The sequence below is a fragment of the Fukomys damarensis genome, unplaced genomic scaffold (assembly GCF_012274545.1).
Source record: "Fukomys damarensis isolate Sample0158 unplaced genomic scaffold, DMR_v1.0_HiC HiC_scaffold_14, whole genome shotgun sequence".
Taxonomy (NCBI): domain Eukaryota; kingdom Metazoa; phylum Chordata; class Mammalia; order Rodentia; family Bathyergidae; genus Fukomys; species Fukomys damarensis.
This window is the reverse complement of record NW_022900926.1, coordinates 33,949,746-33,975,154: the sequence shown is the minus strand read 5'-3', so window position 1 is coordinate 33,975,154 and position 25,409 is coordinate 33,949,746. Positions and strand designations below refer to the sequence as shown.

At 36.1% G+C, this 25,409-nt stretch overlaps 1 non-coding gene and 1 pseudogene across 1 annotated transcript; one reads left to right on the top strand and one right to left on the bottom strand.

The window, feature by feature from the left end:
• Nucleotides 1-7,331: 7,331 nt before the first annotated feature.
• LOC104850691 lies at nucleotides 7,332-9,100 on the bottom strand (annotated as a pseudogene).
• Nucleotides 9,101-14,225: 5,125 nt separating this feature from the next.
• On the top strand, nucleotides 14,226-14,304 carry LOC117286059. Its single transcript, XR_004517197.1, has one exon. It is a non-coding gene; the product is annotated as a small nucleolar RNA SNORD51 (small nucleolar RNA).
• Nucleotides 14,305-25,409: the final 11,105 nt, after the last annotated feature.

Genomic DNA, 25,409 nt, shown 5'->3' with positions numbered 1-25,409 from the left:
TCTAAATAGCAGAGCCTCTCACAAAACCAGTTCACCATCAATAAGCCATTCAAAACCACATGGCTTGGTCTAAGACAGGAATTCCAATGAGAGAATTCCAAAAGGGATTAGAATAAAGTGCAGAATCACTGAGATAAGTACACAGCTTTCTACCCTACTTACTAGGAACTGGGCATTTAGACTTATAAGATTAGATGCACTTAAAACCAAAATCTTAACATTCTTTCACTCAGGTAACTGAGCAAATGCCAGTTGAGCCCCAGATGTACTGGTGAATATATATTTCGTTAGGCTTTATGTTAATGCCAATCTAAAAACAATCAATTTCAAGAAATAACCTAAGATGTTATTTTAGAATTATGCTAATTTGAACTCTCCCAATCAGAAAGATATGTAAAGAACATAGCGTTTCAAAGTTAGAAAGATTGTAAATTTTTAAAACTCCTTTCCTTTTCTCCCTTTGACCCACTACCATCATGAATGATTTTGAAGCAAAGAAGGGAAGTACATTTGAATTCAGCTAACTTAATTGCCTAGAAACCTCTGAGAGTTTGGAAGGTTACCTAAGCTGAAATACACAACTGTAGCTACCTACTTCCTTCATGGTTGTTACAAAAGGCTAAAAAGCTTAAAGTGCTGTTTAATCATAGTATCTTTGCTATTATCAATAGCAGCAGCAACATTCTTTTTGCCTGGTTTCATTCCCCGGGGGAGGGGGGGAGATAGTTCAGGTAAATCAATTGCAGTTAATTCAATTTCAGCCAATAGTTACAATTTAGACACCAAGGATGGTGCTACATACAAAATGCATCTTCTAGCTAGAGTTTTCCAGTTTCAAGGCACTCATCCAAGATAGTATTGAGGTCTTCCTGTGACTATAATGGAGATATGCATTCTTCCAGCCTCCAACTAGGAACAGTTCTGGAAGTTCTTCCCTCCACTTGCACCTGTCTAGATATCTGAATGTCCCTTACACTTAGCAGTGTCTTAGGCTCAGGAGGAAAAAAATCTTGCATCTTATTCGTGAGTTGTCAACAGTTTGACAGACAAAATCTAGAAAGTCAGTCAGCTTGTGCTCCCTCACAGAAAATGACCAGACTTAAAACTGAGTTGCATTGTAGAGGGAACATCAAAGTACCTGTCATATCCTAGATCATTGTCTCATGTTGGGTAGAGCCCCTGATCTCTCCTGGAATTCAAGAGCTACCACTAAACTCTTAGTTTTCAATGAAAACTTCCAGTTTTCAATGAAGCCCCAAATTTGGGGGTGAGGTACAGTCAGCTGATCCCCCTGGACCAGGCCCTTATTTCCCTGCATTATTTCCGAAGTCTTACACTTCTTTTCTTTCAGTTTTCAAGTACTGGTCCATATCAAAGAATAACCTGACACAATCTTTCCATAAAATGACATCATCATAGCATCTAAGAAACAAAAGTACCTGCCCTTATCAATTGTCATCTTGATTTCATCTACTTCTCTTGGGTCCTGAGAGTAACATTCTAAGATACTATGCGGTAGATGTCTTTTACTGACCTCTCACACCTCCCCGTCTGACAAATCACCTTGATGAGTAAGCAGTGCACATGGTGAACTGAATCTCATATTAAGGAAAACTGTTCATCTAGCCCAAGGATTCTCCCTTTGTTAGAAATGATTAGCCAATTATTTCCAACTCTCTAAAAATTACTTACCAGTTGAGTAAAGATCCATTTCTAAAATCTAATCATTTCAAAGTAATTCCTCTCTACAGGCTTGGAAAAAAAAGCATGTCTTATCTCTCAATTGAAATACAAACCTCTTTGGACACATAGCCCTGTAAATATGCCATTTTTGCAGAAATTCTACATTACTATCATAAAAATGAGTAGTGGAAGTAATTGAAATTTAGGACTGTATTTGGTACTATAAATTTAGATCATTAAATTAATTCAAAATAAGAAGGGTAGATACATTTAATAAACTTAAGTAATTTGTGCTAATGGTTCAGTGTAAATAAAAGTTTAAGTGATTCCTTTCATATAAGAAAGTTTTGTGAACAAAATTTAGAATTTAAATGATCTATGATGCTGTCTTCTTCTGTAACTTTAATAATATCTCTAATAGCTTAAGGAATAAAAATCTAAGTATGAAAATTTATACTGCCTTTAACATTCCCACCTCCTTAGTGGCCAGGAGTTTAAGTAATATGTGACTTGAGTAGAAACTGCACTTGATGTATTCAAAGTAAAGATGGTCATGTATAGCTTTCTCTTTGCTACCCAGAAAAGATCCCCTGATGTATCTTGACTTCTGATGCTATGTCATACTCCTGCTTTGAGTCTTTATGTTGATAAATGACGTATTACTTTTTCAAATTATCTTACAACTGCATAAATAGAACATGAGTAAACTCTACTACCTAATATATGTTAACATTGTATTTGGATTAGATTGGAAAAGACAGAGTCTTTCAAGGATGAACATATAGTCTCTACTCTCAAGAAAATTAAAGTCTACCTGAAAAAACAGATGGAAAAATTAATAACTATACATAATGTGATTAATACATTAATGGAAATATAGACAAAATGATTTGAAGGCACAAAAGATGTCGAAAATAGTATATTCTTGAAAAAGTGAGAATTAACTGAAGTTCTATCTGTCACATTTGGATGGACTAGTATGGCAACTGTAAAGTGGATGAATTGTTATGACCTGGCTTGATATAGAACGCGTTTTTTCTTCATCTTGTTTCTTGTAGATACCTCTGCCTTGTTTCCTAGAGAATATTGTGCAACTGTAGACCTTCATGATTTCCAAGTGCTCAGAAAAATACCATTTGCCCACTGAACAAATTGCTTTGGATTAAGAACTGCTGCTCTAGTGAAATTAAACCAAAGCACACTCAGGAAGCAAGATATTTTGTTCGAGGACCAGGGATTTAGCTCAGTGGTTCTGCTGCAGCCTTGCAAATGCAAGGACCTGAGTTCAATCCCCGGTACCCCACCACAAAAAGAGAGAGATTTTGTTTGGACAGAACACAAGTTAAAGCTGGAAGTGGGGGCTACTCTGAAGCCCTCTTGAGTCTGAATTTTATTGCCAAGTTTGTGTCTCCAGACTCCAGAACACGGCTTCAATGGGTCTGCCTACTCCAAACCCGTCCTTCCCATTGCTCTCATTCTGTGATTTCCAGGCCTTTTCACAGTGCAGACTTACAACTCCATGGAATGTTATGCAATTTTAATACAAGAACACTAAAATTGTCAAATTTCGTTGATTACCAAGTCATTTAGATGACTAGTCAATTTGAATATTGTATTCTATGGTATATTCTGTGGTTTTAATATTTGTGCCCCTTCCAAATCTCATGTTGAAACTTAATCCCCATTGTCAATGTATTAATATTATAGAAAGAATTGGCAAGTGACACACAGAGAGGCAAGTAAAATAAAAGAGGAAGTAAAATAACAAAAGTTTACTCTATTGATGGGGGTTGATTACATCTAATGGCAGTGCCCTGATCGACCCAGTACTGGGCTACAACTCTTTCTTTTTTCATAGGGTTTTTTAGCCTTGATCTCATTCATTTAGGTGGTTACATTTTATTTTGATAGTTTACATTGCTGATATTTAAAACAAGGTGGCAAAGCAGATAAATTTTAAACTGGATGTAGCACTTTTTTGGTAGGGGAGGTTACTTTTAAAATTTATTTAGTTATCTATTTTAGCCTAGGAGAAGGGGGCATATCTGACAAGCAAAGTTAACAATGTTTTTTGTTTGTTTTTTTTTAACAAAACCTTTTAGGGAGACTGGATGTCTCTGGTGTCTGTTGATTTTGAACTAAACAAAGCAAACAGCATAAGTTATTTTATATTATGAAATTTTGTAGGGTTTTTTGCTATTAAAATGTTTATTAGTCCTCCCTTTTTTGGGGGGGATAACTCTATACCCCTCATTATGTTTATGTCAATTTTTATTATTTTTTATAATTAACATCTTGATAATGTTGGGCAGTGGTTACTCTCTGATATATGAGTTTTGATAACTATTTTATCATGCAGGGACCAAATATGAGGATGAGCAATATAACAGCAAGACCCTCAGTCTTGTGAGGGTGTTGACCAGGCTCTTTATCTTGACAAGACCAAAATTGAATATCGAGTCCCCAGTATCAAACTCTTTGTATAGCAGTTTAATAGGATCTCTTAGTTTATCTACTAATTGTTTTAAAACTAGTTTAGTTTTGTTTATATAGTAACAGCACTTTTTAAAGAAATAGACAAGTTGGGGATTAGGATCCCCAAAGCACATAAACCAGTAGAATGCTTTGAAATCATCTTAAAAACACTATCTCTATAGAGAACAACACTCACTGCTACTTCTGTGATGTCAGAGGGATGCATCTTCCACAGGTCAGGACTCAAGGATCTGTTGGAACTTAGTGAAGCTATTTTAACTCCTTCCTTGTTTAAGTAACTCACCTGTTAAAAATCTTAGCAAAGCTAAGAGGTGTGATCAAACAATACAGTGAATGTTTAAATTAAAAATTATTACAATAAAAGACTTATTGCCATCAATTCCCTTTAAAAATATTCCACTTTGCTTCAAACACACTTATTCCATCATTCTTGCTAGTTTCTGAAACACTTCTGGAAGTGCTCTTTTGTGAGTATTTTTTGTGACTGCCAGGATATTCTAAAACAATTAAAATATTTACAGCAATTTCTGTCAAAAAAATCATTACACTTTATTCACTAGATCAGGCACCATGCAATTTTGGATCTTCCCCCAAATCAAAATGATCGTAAAAGGTGAATATTTTGAATAAATTCAAGGTAATGATGTAGCAACAATAATGTAGCTAACAATGTTCATGAACGAAGACTCCCAGACTGCTTCAGAAAATGGCAAGAACAGTGAGATAAGTGTGTTTGAAGCAAGGGGGAGTATTTGGAGGGAGATTAATAAAGTGCATCTTTTACTGCAATGTTTTTTTAATTAAATATTTACCATATTGTTGGATCCCACCTCATGCACTGAATCTTTGAGGTACTCACATGAAAGATGATGAGTATGAAAAGCTCCATTTCTATTTCACTGGAACACAATATTATTTAGAAAAATAATGTGAAATAAGAAGAAAAGGGCTAACAGTGTAGGGGAAGTGGGAAGGGTAGGGGAAAGGAAATAAGGGAAAAGAAAAAATATGAGATCCAGGCGTGGTGGCTCACGCCTGTAATCCCAGCACTTGGGAGGCTGAGGAAGGAGGATTGCTGTGAGTTCGAGACCAGCCTGGGCTACGTAGTGAGTTCCAGGTCAGTCTCAACTACACCCTGTCTCAAAAAAAGAAAAGAAAAAATATGAGAAAAGGAAAAAATGGAAACAATGTCTTTGTAAATAGGTGAGGGTGGATCGGGTGAAGGGAGGGCAGGGGCGGGAAAAAATGAGAACCAAGATCCCAATGATGAATATAACTGTACTATAAACCTAAAAAGTACGAATAAACTTAATTTTTTAAAAAAGAAAACAAGGTGGACATTAGATCAGAGCTTCTGAAATGTTGATATGTTAGAAATTATATTTGACTTTGTGATATATTTATATCTCTCTCCTTTCTCTGTGTTATAAATAGTACATTTTAATAATAATGATGATACATATTCATAGTAAAGAATTGGAATAGTAGGGAAGGTTGAAAACAATATGGTTTTTTCCACAACATAACAATAAAATTCTTTATAAAGTCAATACATTCTTACAATTAGGAATGGTGGATCAAAAAGTGTGGACATTCAAAATTCTGATCAATATTTCTTAAACATTTCCAAAATTTTTGCAACAGTTTGTGTCCCCACCAAGAATTTTTGTTTCCATATATACTCCTTAAATTTGGGTATTATTAAAGTTTTAAATTTACCAATTTTTGAGGTTAAAAAATAGCACTTGCTTGTGGTTGCAGTGTCCATACATGGTATTTAATTATGAGATAAATTAAAGTTTTATAAAAGTCAGAGGCTTTATTTCAGAGGAACTTAACAGATAATAGCTTGAGAAAATCTAATAAAGGTAAGGGAAACCTAACGTGTTAGAAAAATTAAAAAATGAAAGGTATATCTTTTAAAAAAAAATTTAATATGACTAGTAGAAAATAGGAAAAAATAAAAAGAAACAAAATGTAGTCATGTAAATAGAAAACATGAACTCAGATGGCAGAGTTGTTTTTTTGCTTTGTCAACAATAGAGCTTTATACAAATATAAAATTATGCACTTTTCAAGTTACTACTTCAGTGAAGACACATTCAACTTTTTAAAAAATCTAAAATATTTTAACAATGTAGAAATACATTCACAATATAATCTGCTGATTAAAACTAATGAAATTTACAGTACCTACAACAGAATTTACAGGTGCCTACAAGAGTTCGTTAATTTATTTAGTTGAGTTACATATATTGCTTTAGGAAATACCATTAATGCAAATGTATACTTTACAATGGCCCCATTATAGCAGAAAAATGGATTCATAAAACAAAACATCTTTTAGGTTTTTATTATGCTAAACACTCAAAAGAGTATTCTCATTATGGCATAATAATAATATTATTTTAGTGGTAAAAGATAAGATTTATTAGTCCATATACCACTGAATGGCTTCCAGCAATTTCCAAAGTAAAATCTCACTATCCTTTCCCTAAAATAAATAAAACTGTAACAATCCCTGGATACATCTTACACATAAGCTATTAAGATTCTGTTTATATATTACTGGCCTCAAAATAAAAACACAATTTTAGAAACTAGTTAACACTACCAGCCTAAATTTGGTTTTTACCTGCTTGCATATATTTCTAAGATACGAAATTTCACCATAGAGTATATATTAAAAATGAACAATTATTTCTAACTTTTTAAGTCACATGTAAGATAAAATGCTCGCTTTTACATAGAATCAAAACTTCTCAAAATAATCTACAGAAATAACATGTAAACACACAGAACTATGAAACAGGCTAAGAACATACGCCTGTGCTCTATGGGTCAAAATGTGAAGATCTATTATACATATAAATGAACACATTAATTTGGGATAGAGTGCTATTACATGGCTGTGCATACATATGTATACCGTAAAATAAATTCTGAGAATGTTTCTGATGGTATTTTGTACTTTCTAGTCCCAGCTACTAGAGAGAAAATAAAACCAATATGAAACCTGTTTCCTTTTTTAAACAAAAACTTTAAGCAGAATAAACCCAATACTTCTCTTTGCAAAACAGATGGCACTCAAAATAGCCTAGAACCAAGAATCTCTTCAACTGTTCCCCCAAGATAACAGAACACATAAGTACTCAGGAAGTCTGGTCATCTCCAGAGTTTGGCTTAATACTGCTCCCAAGTTATGAGGTAGCCAAGCTGCCTAAATTCTTTGTGATGCCCACCCTTACACCTAGTGTAACCATACAGGTTGGCACCTTGTAGCACCACACCCACAATAACCACCAACAACCACTTTACACTGAAGAAGAGCACACTAAAGGCAAATATCACTCATGCCACTGGACAAAAATATTCTTGATTTGGCCACTGAGACATGTTTATTCTTTTGATAAATTGCCTTCCTGGAGTCAAATACCCGCTGGCTCTTTCCACCCTCATCAATATGATTCCACCAACGTAAGCCAACCATTAGTCTACCTGTGACATTGTTCATTGCCCAAAAGTCACATGACAACAAGACAACAGCCACCATACAGGCAGTGAAGCTGCTGCTGAGTGTTTCACATAGAAGATAGACTATAATTTCACAGACTCAAAAAAATGGAAAAATTATGCCACTGGATGTCTAATTTTAGATCTTTTTGGTCTATTAGCTATCTCTTCTACATCAAACAATGAAACATCTTCAGTGCTATCATTACTATCCTACAGCAAATGCTAGCCCTTTTTCAGCCCCACTTTTTTTAAAACTAATTTTCTTGGTACATTTTAGGTATGCAATATAATGACATTTATCATTGGAAATTTGCACCTTTACATAACCCATCTTGGTTGTTATTTCTCCCCCATTCCCTTTCCCTCCTTCAACCCCTCCATCTACAAAGTCTACAAAGACAAACCCTCCATCTACAATGACTTTGTTTCCATATTTTCATTTTCTCATATTAATCCACTCCCTTCTTTCCTTTCCCCTACCCCTATGATTTCCTCTTTGCCTTTGCCCCTTTTCTTCCTATTTCACATTATCTATCAGAACTTTTACTCCTTATTTATACTTGCAGTTTCTCACTCTAGAGAAACTATTCAATATTTACATGTGAGTCCTATTTATTTAAGATTATTGCCTCGATGTGCATCCATTTAGTTATAAATGGCCCTAATCTCCCATTTTTTATGGTTGAGTAGTATTCCATTAAAACACACACACACACACACACACACACACACACACACACACACACACACATTTTCTTTATCCAGGCTCCAGTTGATGGGAATTGTGCTGCTTCCAAGTTTTAGCTATTACAAATTGTGCTGCTATGAACATGGGTGCACATATATCACTGTGGTATGAGCCTTTTAATTCTTTGGGGAAGATACCCAGCTGGGAAATGGCAAGGTCAAATGGGACTTCCAATCCTACTTCTTTGAAGTGTCACCATACTGATTTCCACAGTGGTTGTACCAGTCTATGCTCCCACCAGCAGTGGAGCACTGTTTCACTTTCCCTGCTGCCCTGACAGCATTTGTTATTGGTTGCTTTCATAATAACAACCATTCTTTCTGGGGTGAGGTGGAATGTCAGTGTTGTTCTCATTTGCAACTCTTGAATGGCCAGTGATGTTGAACACTTTATCATTTGTTTATTTGTTATTTCTACTTCTCTATCTGAGAAATGTCTGTTCATTTTAGATGCCCATTTTTGGACGGGGTCTTTAAATTTGGGAGGTCTGATTGTTTTTTAAGTTCTTTACATATTCTAGATAGTATATGTTTGTCTGAGGAACAGCTGGTGAAAAATTTTTGCCACATTGTAGGTTGTCTCTTCACACTGTTGGTCATTTCTCTTGCTGCACCTAAGCTTTTTAATAAGAAGACAGCCCACTTGTTGATTGTTCATGTTTGTTCATGGCCCACAGAGGTTTTGGTCATAAAATCTTTTCCTACACCAATGTCTTCAAGAGTTCTACCTAACCTCTCTTCTAGCTGGTTTAGGGTTTTTGTTTTGATATTTTTAGATTTTGTTTAGCACATGGTGAGAGATATAGGTCTAGTTTTAATCTCTGGCAAGTGGAAACCCAGTTTTTCCAGCACCATTTATTAAAGAGGGTCTTTCCTCCAATGAGGGTGTTTGGCTTCTTTGTCGAAGATGAGGTGCCTGAGTGTGTCTGGACTTGTTTCTGCATCTTTTAATCTGTTCCACTGTCCTCAGGTCTGCTTCTTTGCCAGTTCCATGCTGTTTTTATCACAGTGGCTTTGTAGTATAGTTTCAAGTTGGGGGTTGTTATACCCTCTACATTGTCTTTATTGCCTAGAATTGCTTTTGTTATTTTAGGTCTTCTTGTTCCAAGTGAATTTTTGGATTATTTTCTCAATATGAAGTTTGCTGCTGGAATTTAAATGGGGATTGCTTTGAATGTATGTAGAAGTTTTGGAAGTATGGCCATTTTCACTATGTTGATTCTTCCTACCCCGGAGCAAGGGATGTCTTTCCATTTTCTGATATCCTCTTCAATCTCTTTTTTCAGAGTGCTATACTTTTCAGAGTAGAAGTCTTTGATCTCTTTGGTTAGGGTGATTCCTAGATATTTCAATTTTTGGGGATGCTATTGTAAAAGGAATTGTTTGCCCCATTTCTCCCTCAGTAAGTCTGTTTTTTGTGTACAAGAAAGCTATTGATTTTTGTATGTTGACCTTGTATCCAGCTACTTTACTGAATATGGTTATTATAGCTAGAAGACTTTTGGTGGAGTTCTTGGGGTATTTTATATAGAGTATCATGTCATCTGTAAATAATGACAACTTGACTTCTTCATTTCCTGTCTTTACTCCTTTTATTTCTTTCTCTTATTTAATTGCTGTGGCTAATCTTTCCAAAATTATATTGAGCAGGAGTGGTGATAGTGGACATCCTTATCCTGTTCCTGATTTTAGTGTGAAGGATTTCAGTTTTTGACCATTTAGTATGATATTGGCTGTTGGTTTTTCACCTATGGCTTTTACCAGATTGAGGTAGAGACCATCTGTTCCAATTTTTTTGAAGGTTTTTTTATCATAAATGCATATTGGATTTTGTCAAATGCTTTCTCTGTTTCTTTTGAGATGATCATATGGTTTTTGTCCTTGGCTCTATTAATATAGTGTATTACATTTATTGATCTGTTGGGCTCTATTAATATAGTGTATTACATTTATTGATCTGTTGAACCATCCCTGCATCCCTGGATGAATCCCACTTGGTCAGGGTGTATGATCTTCTTGATTATTTGCATTCTATTTGCCAGTATCTTATTAAGGATTTTTGCAACTATATTCATTAGTGAGATTGGCCTATAGTTTTCTTTTTTGGTTGGGTCTTTCTCTGCTTTGGGGATGAAGGTGATGATTGCTTCTAGGGATGAATTCAGGAGTATTGCTTTCCTTTCAATTTCACTGAACAGTTTAAACAGTAATGGGAGTATTTCCTCTCTAAATGTCTTATAGAATTCAGCAGTGAAGCCAGCAGGGCCCAGGCTTTTCTTAGTTGCTAAGTTTTTAATTATGTTTTAATGTGATTGATTGATATTGGGTTGTTTAGAATATTCAGATCATCTTTGTTCAACTTTGGTAATTCATACATATCTAGGAATCCGTCCATTTCTTCTGTATTTTCCATCTTATTGGTGTATAGGTTATCAAAGTAGGTATTAATGATGCTTGGGATTTCTGCTGGGTCCATTGTAACTTCACCCTTTTCATTACTAATTGCATGGATTTGGGCCTTTTCTTACCTTTTTTTTTTAATATAAGGTTGGCTAAGGGTTTGCCAATTTTGTTCACTCTTTGGAAGAACCAACTCTTTGCTTCATTAATTTTTTGTGTTATTCTCTTTATCTCCATTGTATTGGTTTCTGCTCTGATATGTATAATTTCCTACCTTTTATGAGCTTTGGATTTACCTTGCTCTTCTTCTTCTAGAAGCTTGAGGTTCAGCATCAGGTTTCTTAATTTAGCTCACTCTATTTTCCTAATATGTTATTCAATGCTATGAATTTTCCTCATAAACTGCTTTCATTGTGTCCCATAGATTCCAATACATTGTATTGTTATTGTTATTTAATGGTAGGAACTGTCTGAATTCTTTTTTAATTTCCTCTGTAACCCATTGGTTATTCAGAAGTGTGTTCAATTTCCATGTGTTTATGAAATTCTTGTGGTTTATTTTCCTATTGACTTCCAATTTCATTGCAGCATTGTCTGATAATATACAGGGATAACCTCAATTCTTTTGTACTTACTTAAACATGTTTTATGAGTGAATATGAGGTATGTTTTTTAGAACAACCCATGTGCAACTGAAAAGAATGTGTATTAAGATTTTGTAGGATAGAACCATCTGTGAACATGTTAAGTTCATTTGTTCAAGAATTTGATTGAGTTCTAGTATTTTGTTGTTTATTTTTTGTCTCGTTGATCTATCTGTTTGTGACAGTGGGATATTGAGGTCCCCCACTACTATTGTATTAGTGCTTATATGATTTTTTCATATCCATTTGTATTTGTTTTATATAGTTGGGTGCACTAGTATTTTATGCGTATATATTTATGATTGTCATCTCTTCCTCTTGGATTGTTCCCTTTACAAGAATTAGTGTCCTTCTTTCTCTCTTCATCATTGTTGGTTTGAAATCCACTTGATTTGGGGGTTTCTGTCCCATGAAGTATTGTTTTCCACCCCTTCACTTTCAGTCTATGAGTTTCTTTTTAAATTGTGTGTTTCTTGTATGCAGCCTATTGTTGGATCTTGCTTCTTGACCCATTCTGCCAATCTATTTCTTTTGACTGGTGAATTGAGACCACTGACATTGATGGTTATAACTGACATGTACTGACTTATCCTTGCCATGACTTTTTTTTTGTTGGATTCTCCCCCTTTGCATTTAATTTCTTGTCCTGCCAGATGGATGCATCCTGCTGGGCTTCCTGGGGTTGTGATCCTCCTTGTCTTTTCCAAGGATATTATTAAAAATTTTTTGGAGTGCTGGTTTGGTATTCATGAAGTTTCTAAGATGCTCTTTGTTATGAAAGTATCTTATTTTTCCATCAGTTTTGAAAGATAGTTTTGCAAGGTACATCAATCTGGGTTAGAGGCTGTTTTCTTTTAGGGCTTGAAATACATCACTCCAGGCTCTTCTTGCCTTGAGGGTTTGTGTTGAGAAGTCTGTTGTGATTCTGGACTTTTCTTTGTATGGATTTGTTTATTTCTTCTAACTGCTTGTAAAATTTTGTTCTTCTGTTGGAATCTTAACTATTATATACCTATATGTAGATTTTTTAATCACAGCTAATTGGAGTCCTATATGTTTCACTTATCTGTATGTCAAGTTCTTTTCCCCTATTTGAGAAGTTTTCTGCCATTACTTTTGTGAACAGTTTTTTTAATGTCATCTGCACTCTCTCCTGTTTCTTCGTTGACTCTGATCAGTCTTATGCTATTCTTCTTTGAGTCATGTAGCAGCTGCTGGGTTGATTTCTCATGGTCCCTTGCTATTTTTAAGAATTTTTTCTTTTCCTGGACACTAATTGCAATCCTATCTTCCATATCTGAAATTCTATCCTCACATTGGCTCATTCTGCTGCATAAACTTTCAATGGAGTTTTCAATCTCCTGGAAATCTGTTTGCATCTGTTTTATGGATTCCATTTGTTTCCTATGTTGGGATTCCATCATGTTCCTCAGCTCCTCTATTTTTTTTTTTGTCTCTGTCCACTGTAGATTTATTAATCATGTCTTGCACTATGGACACAATCTCTGCTGTTATCTGAGAAATGATTTCTGATTTTATTTTTTCCAGATCCTCTTTCACTCAGGGAGTCTAGGTGGTTGAGTAACAGACTATCCCATCTCATTTTCTTTTGAGGTTGCCTTAGGTGATATGGAAGTCTGGTTTTGAGACTTGTTTATGTGTCTTCTCATTTCAACACATGCAGCCTGCTGTGCCTTTGTGGAGGCAACTTTTAAAAAATTAATTATATTGGTACATTTAAAGTATACAGTATAATGGCATTCATCATTGGAAATTTTCACCTTTACATAATCCATCTTGGTTCTTATTTTTTTTCCCCATTTCCCTGCCTTCCCTTCAACCCCTCCACCCCTCCCTGTCTACAAATACTTTGTTTCCATTCTTTCATTTTTTCATATTAATTACATCCCCTTCATTCTTTTCCCCTACCCCTCAACTTTTTGCTCATCCAGTGATCTTCAATTTTCAGCAAGCCACCAAGCAGCCTTTTTTCTGTTGCTCACCAGTACAACAGTTCTGCTTTCAGAATGGTGGCCTTCTAGATCCCTGAGCTGACCTGTTGTCTGGGCAGGTTTTTGGCTGGGGCCTGTGCACACTTGGAATGGTATCTAAGTATGCCTCTGGCTAGGCCCCTATGCAGCTGTTGTTTAGGAGAGCCTTTGGCTGAGGGCTGTGCACCCCTGTTCCTGTTGTCTGAGCAGGATTCTGGCTAAGATATCTGAACACTTACCAATGGTATCAGGGCGAGCCTCTGGCTATTGCTTGTGTGCCTGTATAGCTCTTTTCTGAGTGGGTCTTTGGCTTGGGTCTATGTACCTCTGGGGTCAGGGCAGAGCCCTGGCTGGAATCTGCCTGCAGTCACACTGCTCTGGTCCACACCACTGCTCCCTGGGATTTATGCAAACATGGATGCTATGGGGTGGGCCTCTGGCTGAAGCTTGTGCTCCTGTGCAGTTCTTTCCTGTGTGGCATACAGTCCCAAGCCTCTGGGGTCAGGGCAGAGCCCTTGCTGGGTTCTGCCTGCAGCTGCACTGCTCTGGTCCACACCACTGTTCCCCAGGATATGTGCACACTTTCCAGCCCCACGTCTGAAGGCCACCAAGATTTTTATTTTAGATCCTTATATAATTATTACATTTTTATATATAGCATTATCATTAAAATGTAAATTAATTAGAATAGAGATTAAAATCAGAGAACTTTAGCATATATTATTATTTACTGTTAATAATACACTCAAGAGTTACATGATGAATAAAGTCAAATCACCATCTTTTGGCTGAGCTCCTGATGGGTTTCCTATTTTCTGATAAAGCCATTGTTTGTGATGATCTCATCACTATCTTCAAGCAGAGGAACAACAGCTTTGTGAAATATTACAATATTTCTTTACAGGAAAGTGAAGAAGCAAAGAAGCTAAGGGAAGAATTACTTGCACAGTATGAGTCTAAGAAAGCCAAAAAATTGCCTTTGTTGTCAAGTATTCCATCTTGCTAGATGTGAAACCTTGGGATGATGACACAGATATGGTAAAATTAGAGGAGTGTGTCCACAACATTTGAGCAGATGGCTTGGTCTGGGGCTTCTCTAAACTAGTTCCAGTGGGATATGAATTTAAAAACTGCAAATACAGTTGAAATTGATAAAGTTGGAACAGATATTCTGGAGGAGCAGATCACTGCCTTTGAGACCTATGTGCAGTTCATGGACATGGCTACTTTTAACAAAATCTAAAATTCATCCTGGATTGTTGCACTTCAATAAAAGCGGGGATAAATCCAATTTGGTCAGCGTATATGATCTTCTCATGATTGTCTGTATTCTGTTTGCCTGTATCTTATTAAGGATTTTTGCATCTATGTTCACTAGGGAGAGTAGCCTATAGCTCTCTTTTTTGGTTGGGTCTTTCCCTGGTTTTGAAATCAAAGTAACACTTGCTTTCAGGAATAAATTTGGGGATATTGCTTCCCTTTCAATCTCATTGAAATGTTTAAAGCATAGTGGCAATAGTTCTTCTCTAAATGTCTTGTAGAATTCATCAGTGAATCCTTCAGGACCTGTGCTTTTCTCTGTTGGTAAATATTTAATTATATTTTTAATTTCACTGATTGTAATTGGGGTGTTTAGAATTTTCTTATCTTCATTCAACTTTGGCAATTCATAAGTATGCAGAAATCTGTCCATTTATTTTATGTTCTCCATTTTATTAGAGTACAGATTTTTGAAGTAGATATTGATGACACTCTGGATTTCCGCTGGATCTGTTGTGACATCACCTTTTTCATTCCTAATTGCAGGGATCTGAGACTTTTCTTTCCTTTTTTTCACAAGGTTGGCTCAAGATTTATTGATTTTATTTATTCTTTTGAAAAACCAACTCTTCAATTTGTTGAGTTTTTGTACCATTCTCCTAGTCTCCATTGCACTGATTTCTGCTCTATCTTTATAATTTCCTCCCTTGTATGAGCTTTTGGTTTTTCTTGCTCTTCTTTTACTAGGAGCTTATGATTCATCATTAGGTTGTTTATTTGAGCTCACTCCATTTTCCTAATGTGGGCATTCACTGCTATGAATTTTCCACGTAGAACTGCTTTCACTGTGTCCCATGGATTCCTGTATGTTGTATTGGCAATCTCATTTATTTGTAAAAATTGACTGATTTCTTTAATTTCCTCTGTGACCCATTGATTGTTCAGGACAGTGTTGTTCAATTTCCATGTGTTTGTGAAGTTCTTGAGGTTTTATTATGCTATTGATCTCCAGCTTAATTGCACTATGATCTGATAATATACATGGGATAACTTCAATTCCTTTGCATTTATTTAAACATGTTCTATGAGCAAGTATGTGGCCTATTTTGGAGAATGACCCATGTGCAGGTGAAAAGAGTGTATATTCTGATTTTGTGGGCTGGAACACTCTGTAGATATCTATTAAATCTATTTGTTCAAAGGCTTCATTCAGTTCTAGTATTTTGTTGTTGATTTTTTGTCTATATGATCTCTCTATTTGTGACAGCGGGGTATTTAGGTTCCCCACTACAATAGTATTAGTGCATATTTGGTTTTTCATATCTTTTAATATTTGTTTTGTAAAGTTTGATGCATTAATATTTTGTGCATATATATTTATGATTGTCATCTCTTCCTTTTGGATTGTTCCCTTTACAAGGATGTAGTTTGTCTCTCTTAATCAGTTTTGCTTTGAAATTTACTTTGTCTGCAAATAATATAGCTGCCCCTGCTTTTTTCTGGGCTCCTGACACATGGAGAACTGTTTTTCATCCTTTTACTTTCAGTCTATGAGTTTCTTTTTGTTCTAGATGTGTTTCTTGGATACCACATATTGTTGGATTTTGCTTCTTAATCCATTCTACCAGTCTATTTCTTTTGACTGGTGAATTAAGGCCATTGACATGGGTGGTTATAATGCCCCATTGTTGGCTCTTTTTAATTTCTTGCCTTCTCCCTTTAGTTTCTTGCCTTGCTTAATTGATTTGCTTTGTTGGGACTCATGGTGTTGTGACCTTCATTGTCTTTTTCCAGGATATTGTTTAGAATTGTTTGGAGTGCTGGTTTGGTATTCATGAAGTTTCTCCGGTGTTCTTTGTGATGGAAGTATCTTATTTCCCCATCCATTTTATTTATTTTTTAATTGAGTATATTGGTAATTTTTAAGTATACAGTAGAGCTACATTCCTCATGGGGATCTTGTACCTTTCCCCATCCATTTTAAAAGAGAGTTTTGCAGGATACATCAATCTAGGTTGGAGGTTGTTTTCTTTTAGGGCTTGAAATACCCCACTTCAGGCTCTCCTTGACCTGAGGGTTTGTGTTGAAAAGTATGCTGTGATTCTGATGGGCTTTCCTTGGCATGTGATTTGTCTCTAATTGTTTGCAATATTTTGTTCTTCTGTTGGATTTCCAGGTTCTTAACTATTATATGTCTAGGTGTAGTTTTTTGTGGCTTTTTCTGTGTGTGTTTTGTGTTTTGTGTTTTGTGTTTTTTTGTTTGTTTGTTTGTTTATCATGGCTAGTTGGAGTCCTATGTTTCTCACTTATCTGTTCGTCAAATTCTTCCCCTCTGTTTGGGAAGTTTTCTGTTTTATGAATTCTGTGAATAGTTTTGTGTGTGTGTGTGTGTGTGTGTGTGTGTGTGTGTGTGTGTTTCATCATCTGGACTTTCTCCTGCTACTTCATGGATTCCTGTCAGTCTTATGTTATTCTTCTTTGCATCATCTAGGAGTTGTTGGATCGATTTCTCATGATCCCTAACTGTTTTTAAGAGGCCTCTCTTTTCATGGTCACTGACCAAAATCCTGTCTTCTATATCTGAAATTCTATCTTCACATTTGCTCATTCTGCTGAGAATTCTTTTTTGTAGAGCTTTTAATCTCTTGGCTATCTGTTTGAATCTGTTTCATGGGTTCCTTTTCTTTCCTATGCTGGGCATTCCTGGCTTCTATCACAGTCCCAAACTCATCTATTTTTTGTCTGTATCTGTTCTAGAGTCTCTAATCATGTATTTCATTGTGCTCACCATCTCTGTAGTTATCTGGGAAATTGTTTCTGTTATGAATTTTTCTAGGGCCTGATTGATCTGTGTTGTTACATCTTGTGCTGTGAGTTCAGGGTGTCCTAGTGGTTGATTGTCAGGCTTTTCCACCTTTTTCCCCATAAAATTTGTCATTAGTGAGCTGGAAGTCTGTATTTGTGCCTTGCTTAAGTGTTTTCTCATTTTTACTTTTGTTGTTGGAACTGTCCTTGGTTTAATTCCTGGGTTAGTACTTCGAACTGCCTGATATAGCTGCTCTTTAGATTTTTGAGTCTCTAATAACTCAGAGACTCTCTCATTTTCATAATATCAGGCAGGACAACTTGTTAAGTCAATCACAACCCTTTAGCCCAATTGATGTAATCAGCAACATAATAGCATCAAGCACAGCTTAAAAATTGACAATTTGTGGTAGTTATTAATATCATCTTTAACCATGTGAATTAACTCAAAATCAAAGACCAGCCCAAAATATTTTTATAGTGAATAAACTCTTCAGTATAGCAACTTTACCCTTCAGGATGGGGACTTAAAAGGAGTTGGGAGGAGAGGAATAGGTAGAAGGACAGGAGAAGGTTTCAAGTAAAGACAGAGAACACAGGATGATCATGCAAACTCTAGGAAACTGTTGAAGACAAGTGGGAAAGACAGAGTGTGAGAACAAAGACAAGAACAGAATAACTCAACAGTAGTAGTGAAGCTATAAATTTTACTCACCTTCCTTTGAAACTAATGACAATCCAGAGAATGAAAAAGAGAAAAGAAAATAGAAAAAAAAAGATATCCAAATTAGGGCAGGAACAAGAAAAAGGGAGATGAAGAACAATGTGGGGGAGCAAGAGATTGAGTGGGAAAAAGAAAAATGAAAAAAGGAAGAATTTGTAGAGTGGGGAAAAATAAAGTTTTAAAAATAAGAGGAAAAGAAAGAAAAAAAATTGAAAGGCTTCCTTCAGGGTATATCTCTGCTGTCACAATAGACAATGTGGGCAGCAATATGCAGAACTAAGTCAATTAGTCTCAGCAAGTCAAAGGCAAACCCCTGAGATTCAGGCTGAATTCTGGTTGCAACACCCAAGTTGAGCTCCCTGACCTCCTGCAGGGTTGAACTCTGCAAGTTTCTACTGCAGGTTCCAGCTGCCCATCCCCTGAAGATAGCCCAGGTTCTTATGGAAGGTGGTGATCCCTTCAACTTACCAACTATAGAGGTCTGGTGTGACTTTATTGCAGTTATTCACTTCTGATCCATCTTCTGAAGCTCAGTACAATGGCCTTTATGACCACCTGTGCCTCTGCAGTGTGGATCCAGGTATTTGCAAAACCAGGAGGCCCAAGAGCACAGGGATGAGGAAATGCTGCAGATGGGCAGTCCTCACAAGCCCAGGGCACTGGAGGGTAGGGGAGCAGCCTAGCTCCTCAAGTGGCTGGGCAGTCCACAAGCATGTATTCTTAAAGGTCTAAGAAACATGAGAACTAAGCCCTTCAGTTATTTTAAATTGTCAACTATTTATCAGAAAGAGATGAGGACATCCCTAGATCCTGATTTGATAAAAGGGAATACTATAGTTTTTCCCATCAGTCTTGCAATATGTAGATGGTGCAGTGTTATAATGCCCCCTCAGAAGAGCTTTCTAGCCAAGACACCTGCATTCTGCTGAACTTTCTAACAGACAGAGGTTATAGTGTTTCTAGGTCTAAGGCACAGCTTTGTAGCCTTGAGGTAAAATACTTAGGCCTTATTATATCTAAGGGAATCCAAAGACAGGGAGAAGAAAGAATTAAATCAATTCTTTCCTTTCCACATCCCAAGACCCTAAAATAGCTAAGGAGATTCCTAGAAATTACAGGCTTTTGTAGCCTTTAGATAGCAGGACATAGTGAGGTTCCATGACCCCTCTGTCAGCTTATAGAGAAATCCTAAATACAGCCTTATTTTAACCTGGGAACCTTATTCCCAGACTGCATTCCAGAAGGATCAAACAAGCACTTTTAAGTATCTGCCTATAGGACACTGTTTCAGTTTGTATGTTAATAAAAGGTAAGGCATATCTCTGGGAATGTTTCTACAAGATCAAGGAGCTGCTCAACAGCCTGTAGGGCATTTAAGTCATAAATTAGATATTACAGATTCAAAACAATTTATTTAAAAAGAAAATCCCTAAACAATATAATTAGAACACTTTCGTTCTCTTTCAAGAGGCATAAAAGCAGCCATTCAGGTCCTTTGATTATTGGTTTTATTCTTTGTTGGCAATGCAAGTGGAGTCAGTCATAGCCTTTGTCTCTAGAGATATGTTTTGCTAAGGATTGCAGATCCACTCTGGAAAAACTCCTGATCTTCATTATCGTTCTGTACTTGAGGTGGTTAAGATTTAGCTCTTGTGCCATACTTAAAGGCACTCCTTTGTCCCTTCTCCACTGCCCTGCACCTGAGAAATAACACAGTTCTTACAATGTTTGGTTCAAGGTTTTTCCCTCCTCTGTGACTGCTGGATTTCAAGATAAAGCTTCAAGAATAGTGAGTTTCCATTTCCTAGAACCCTTCCAGAGTAAAGCTGATCTTCACTTATTTCTGGGCCATATAGAAAACTGGCCTAGGCTTAATCCCAAAACTCTTGAAGACTAAATGTAAGTTTTAGCCCAGATTTATCTGTCTTTCAGCCCTCAGAGGAGCATCAATACCTACTTCAAGGACCTGTACTCTAATAAAATGGAGAACACAGAAGAAATGGACAGATTTCTGCATACTTATGAATTATCAAAGTTAAATGAAGATATAAAAATTGTAAACAGCCCAATTAAAATCAATAAAATTGAAAATGTAATTTAACATTTACCAACAAAGAAAAGCCCAGGTCCTGATGGATTCACTGATGAATTCTACAAGACATTTAGAGAAGAACTATTGCCACTATGCTTTAAACATTTCAATGAAATTGAAAGGGAAGCAATATTGCCAAATTCATTCCTGTAAGCAAGTGTTACTTTCATTCCAAAACCAGGGAAAGATCCAACCAAAAAAGAGAACTATAGGCCAATCTCCCTAGCAAACATAGATGCAAAAATCCTCAATAAGATACAGGCAAAAAGAACACAGAAGATCACGAGAAGATCATGCACCCTGACCAAGCCGGATTTATCCCAGGGATGCAAGGATGGTTCAACATACACAAATCAATAAATGTAATACACTATATTAACAGAGTCAAGGACAAAAACCATATGATCAGCTCAGTAGATACAGAAAAAGCATTTGACAAAATTGAATACCTATTCATGATTTTAAAAAACCCTGCAGAAAATTGGAATAAATGGTCTTTATCTTGACTTCGTAAAGGCTATCTATGAAAAACCAACAGCCAACATCATATTACATGGCTGAAAACTGAAAACCTTCATGCTAAAATCAGAAACAAGACAAGGATGTCCAACATCACCACTCCTGTTCAATATAGTTCTGGAAACATTAGCCACAGCAATAGACATGAGAAAGAAATTAAAACAATAAAGATAGAAATGGAAGAAGTTAATTTGCTGATGATATGATCCTCCACATAGAAGACCCAAAAAATTATGCCAAAAGACTTCTAGACTTAATTGACACTTCCAGCAGAGTAGCTGGACACAAGGTTAACACTCAAAAATCAACAGTCTTCTTCTACACAACTAACAGACTTGCTTAGAGAGAAATTAGGAAAACAATTACTTTTACAATAGCATCCAAAAAAATGAAGTATCTAGGAATAAACCTAATGAAGGAAGCAAAAGACCTCTACACTGAAAACTACAGCACTCTGAAAAAGATCGAAGAGGATATTAAAAAATGGAAAGATATCCCCTTCTCCTGGGTTGGAAGAATCAACATAGTGAAAATGGCCATACTGCCAAACATGCTATACAGATTCAATGCAATCCCACTTGAAAACCCAATAGTATATTTCACAGAACTAGAGAAAACAATCCAAAAATTAATTTGGAACCAGAAGACCTAGAATAGCAAAAGCAAATCTAGGCAACAGTGACATGGCAGGGGGTATCACAATCTCCAACTTGAAACTATACTAAAAAGCTACTGTGATAAAACAGCATGGTACTTGCAAAGAAAAAGACCTAAGGATCAGAGGAATAGATTAGAAGATACAGAAACAACTCCAGATATATACAGCTACCTAATCTTTGGCAAAGGAGCCAACCATCTGCAATAGAGGAATGATAGCCTCTTTAATAAATGCTGTTGGAAAAACTGGACTTCAACCTTTCAAAGATTAAAACTAAACCCTTATCTTTCACCATGCACTAAATTAAAGTCCAAGTGGATTAAAGATATAAATATTAAAGCAGAAAGAATAAACTTGCTGGAAAATAAGTTAGGTAGAACTCTCAAAGACATCACAGAGGAAAAGACTTTCTCAACAAATCCTCAGTAGCACAGGAATTAGCACAAAGAATCAACAACTTGAACCTCATCTTTTTAAAAAGCTTCTCTATTGCAAGAAAAACCACCAACAGAGCTAGGAGACAAACTACATTGTGTGAACAAATTTTTACCAGTGCCTCCTTGACAAAGGACTTTTATCCAGAACATATAAAGAACTCAAAAAGATCAGGTCCCCCAAATATAAAGACCCAAAACAAAAATGGGCATCTGAAATGAACAGACATTTCTCAGACAAAGAAGTAAAAGCAGCAAATAAATGTATGAAAAAATGTTCAACATTACTGGTTATTCGATGCATTACTGCTCACTCATATGCAGATGAAAACAATACTGAGATTTCAGCTAGTTCCAAGCAACCAGAGATCTGCATCTGAAAGGAACCCAAATGCCTCTCTGTCCTCAGCATTCCATCTGCCATTGGCATCAATGGGAGTGGGGATTCACCAGAGGGCACCTGGAGAAACCTGTCCTCTGCTTTGAGAGTGGCAGCTGCCCTAAGGGCAATTACGAGCTGGCAGAGTAACCACCATTTGTTTACAATTCTATAAGGGACAGATAAAAGCCTGAACTGCCTTTATTTGAGATGATTTTATAAGAGACCAATTTTACAGCACTTGAAGCAACTAAGTACAAATGCAACACATACAAAACAGGAATAAAATGTAATTTTAACAAAACACACTGCATAAGAAAAACAAGAAATATACAAACATTTAAAATACACAACTTAAAATTAAGATGCTTTTAAACAGAAGCTGAAACAAAGGCCAGAATTTACAAAACAAAAACCAGAATCTATGAAACAAATGAGAGCCTATGAATCAAGTTACTATCTCTGAAGTAAAAAGACCAAAGTTAGAACCTATGAAACAAAGGCCCAAAGTTGGAACCTATGAAAAAAAAACTCTTACCTCCGATCAGTAATCTCAGTGGAAGACCTCCAAAATGATATAGGGGGAAGAGATGTAACTCCCAAACCTGCCATATATCCAAAATGCCAGTTTGTGTTCTCTAAAATAAAAGAATGAATTCTAGGAACAATGGAGGTTAAGAGTAGGAAAAATTTATTGAGGGAAAGAAAGCTTCTATCTAAGACAGACAGAAGGAGAACTGGAAAGTTGGTTGCCTCCAAGAGGCATTTTTTAAAAGATACAGAAAGGTTGAAGCTAAAGTGATATAAAAGGATGCTTCAATCAAATATAGGCCAGAGAAAGAGGATATGTTAGACCTAATATTTGCGTGTAATGTTTTATATTTAATATTCTAGTATTAGAGAAAATATAATTTAAGATAAAGGATTTTTGTTAGTAAAAAGATTATTTAGAAATTGACTCATTACATGAATGATAAAATTGGAGGCTTTCTTACTCTATTAAATGTAAAATTAGAAATAAAATTAATAAGAAAATATTGGGAAATTTCTGGAAAGATCCCCTAAAAAACAATAGCTTAAAAGTAGTAAAAATTAATGGATTTGATGAAAATAAAATTAAAGATTCTGGGTCACTTAATAAAGACTAGTATTTGATAAATAAAAGTTTTAATGTTTCTTCATTCATTTAATCTTCCTAGCGCCCCTAATAGCTAGGAGCCAAACTCAACTTGTTTTATAGATGAGGAATCAGACATAGACTGGTGGGGTAACTTGTCCAAGGTGACATCACTATGTAGAAATCATAATGGACAGTCATGGTAACTACTACACTACACAGTATTTGGAAGACAACAGAGTCAAGTTAAACAAGTGATAATAGTCTGGAAGAAAACATTTTTACAGTTGTAATGTATAGGACGGAATATATCAGAACTCTTGCATATCGACAACGGAACAAAAAGGAAATCCCATAGAACAGTTAGCAAAGGATACAAATCCGAAACAAAATTCACAGCAGAGAAAATCCAAATATTACACCCAGTTATAATGTGAACAAATGCTCAAGCTAGCAGGTAATAAAACATGCTAATTTTTTTTAAAAAATACAGATATTACTGGAGCCTCCCAATATTTGTGTACTGAATGAAGTAAAGAATGAATAGATAGACTTTGAACAGGAGGTAAACACTGATCTGACCCCTGGGTTTCACCGTACCTCTTCCAGCCCCAGACAGGAGGCAGAGCTGAATCTCAGACCCCTTTTGACTTGAGTAACTCCTGTCATAACATCTACAACTAAATGTGATTTGGTTTCTTTTGAATGCAGAAAGCTAATTAATGCTTATACTTCTCCTACGGTACTACCCGTACTTTGATTGTCCTCTCCTGTAGTTCTTTCTATATTTGTCCTACAATCTCTCTCCCAAGGGCAGGGTCTAAGTCTTAGTCATTTAACATTCTCTGTTACTAGTATAATGCTTTGTACTTAACAGGAGCCCAATAAATATTTATTGGACTGAGTTTAGTGGAAATGTGGTATGTTACGCTCCCAGCGAGTAGACAAGGAAATCATAGGAGCTTTGAAAACAGAAAAAAAATGAGGGAAAAGAAATGACCAAGTTGGACTAGATCAGCAGTTTCTAAAGTGTTCTCTACAGGACACAAATCCTATAAAATACTACCTGAAGAAAGGCCCCTGGCTCAAATAATTTTGTAGAGTACAATTTAATATACTCCCTCCCACTCACCCCTTTTGGGAATGATGAGCAGTGGAGTACTGGAGCAGGCTTGTTCCAGCTTGCAAATTAAATTGTTAAATTTTTAGGAATTTTGTAAAGCAATTACTAAAAAGTCACCATCAAAATTTAAATTACATAAATTCTATGAAAAACAACAGTTAAAGCAAGATTTCCTAATTAGTTCTCTTCGTTTTGCTTTTATGTGTTGCTATAGTGCAGCTCTCAGATGTCTCCAAAAGGCTCACATGGTCATGGCTTGGTCCTCGATGCCATGCTCCTGGGAGGTGGTGAAGCCTTTAAGAGCTGAGGACTAGTGGGAGGTTTCAGGTCACTGGGGACATGCCTGCAAAGGGGACTGTGGGACTCTGGTCTCTTCCTCTTTTCTTCTGTCCCTGGTCATGGTATGAATGAGCTTTCTCTGCTACATGCTCTGGCTGTGAGTTACTGCCATACTACAATCCCAAAAGCAAAAGGGCCAATGAACTATGGGCTGCAGCCTCCAAAATTGTGAGCCAAAATAAACCTTTCATCTTTTAAGTTCATTATCTCAGGTATTTTGTTATAGTAATGGAAAGCTGACCAACATATGCATGATTTGTGATTTCTGCCTTTTGTTTCCATTCTCTCTGAATTGTAGGAATACTGTATAATGGTGCTGCACATCTCCACCCATCATTATGATCACTGATGCCATGTTGGTAGCTGGAATTTATCCATGGCAGGAAATTTACACCACAAAAATCAGCACATGCTACAAAGCAGAGCTTTTTCCTGAGAGAACTGGTTGTTAAACATTTAGCAGCACACTGTTAAAAACCCCT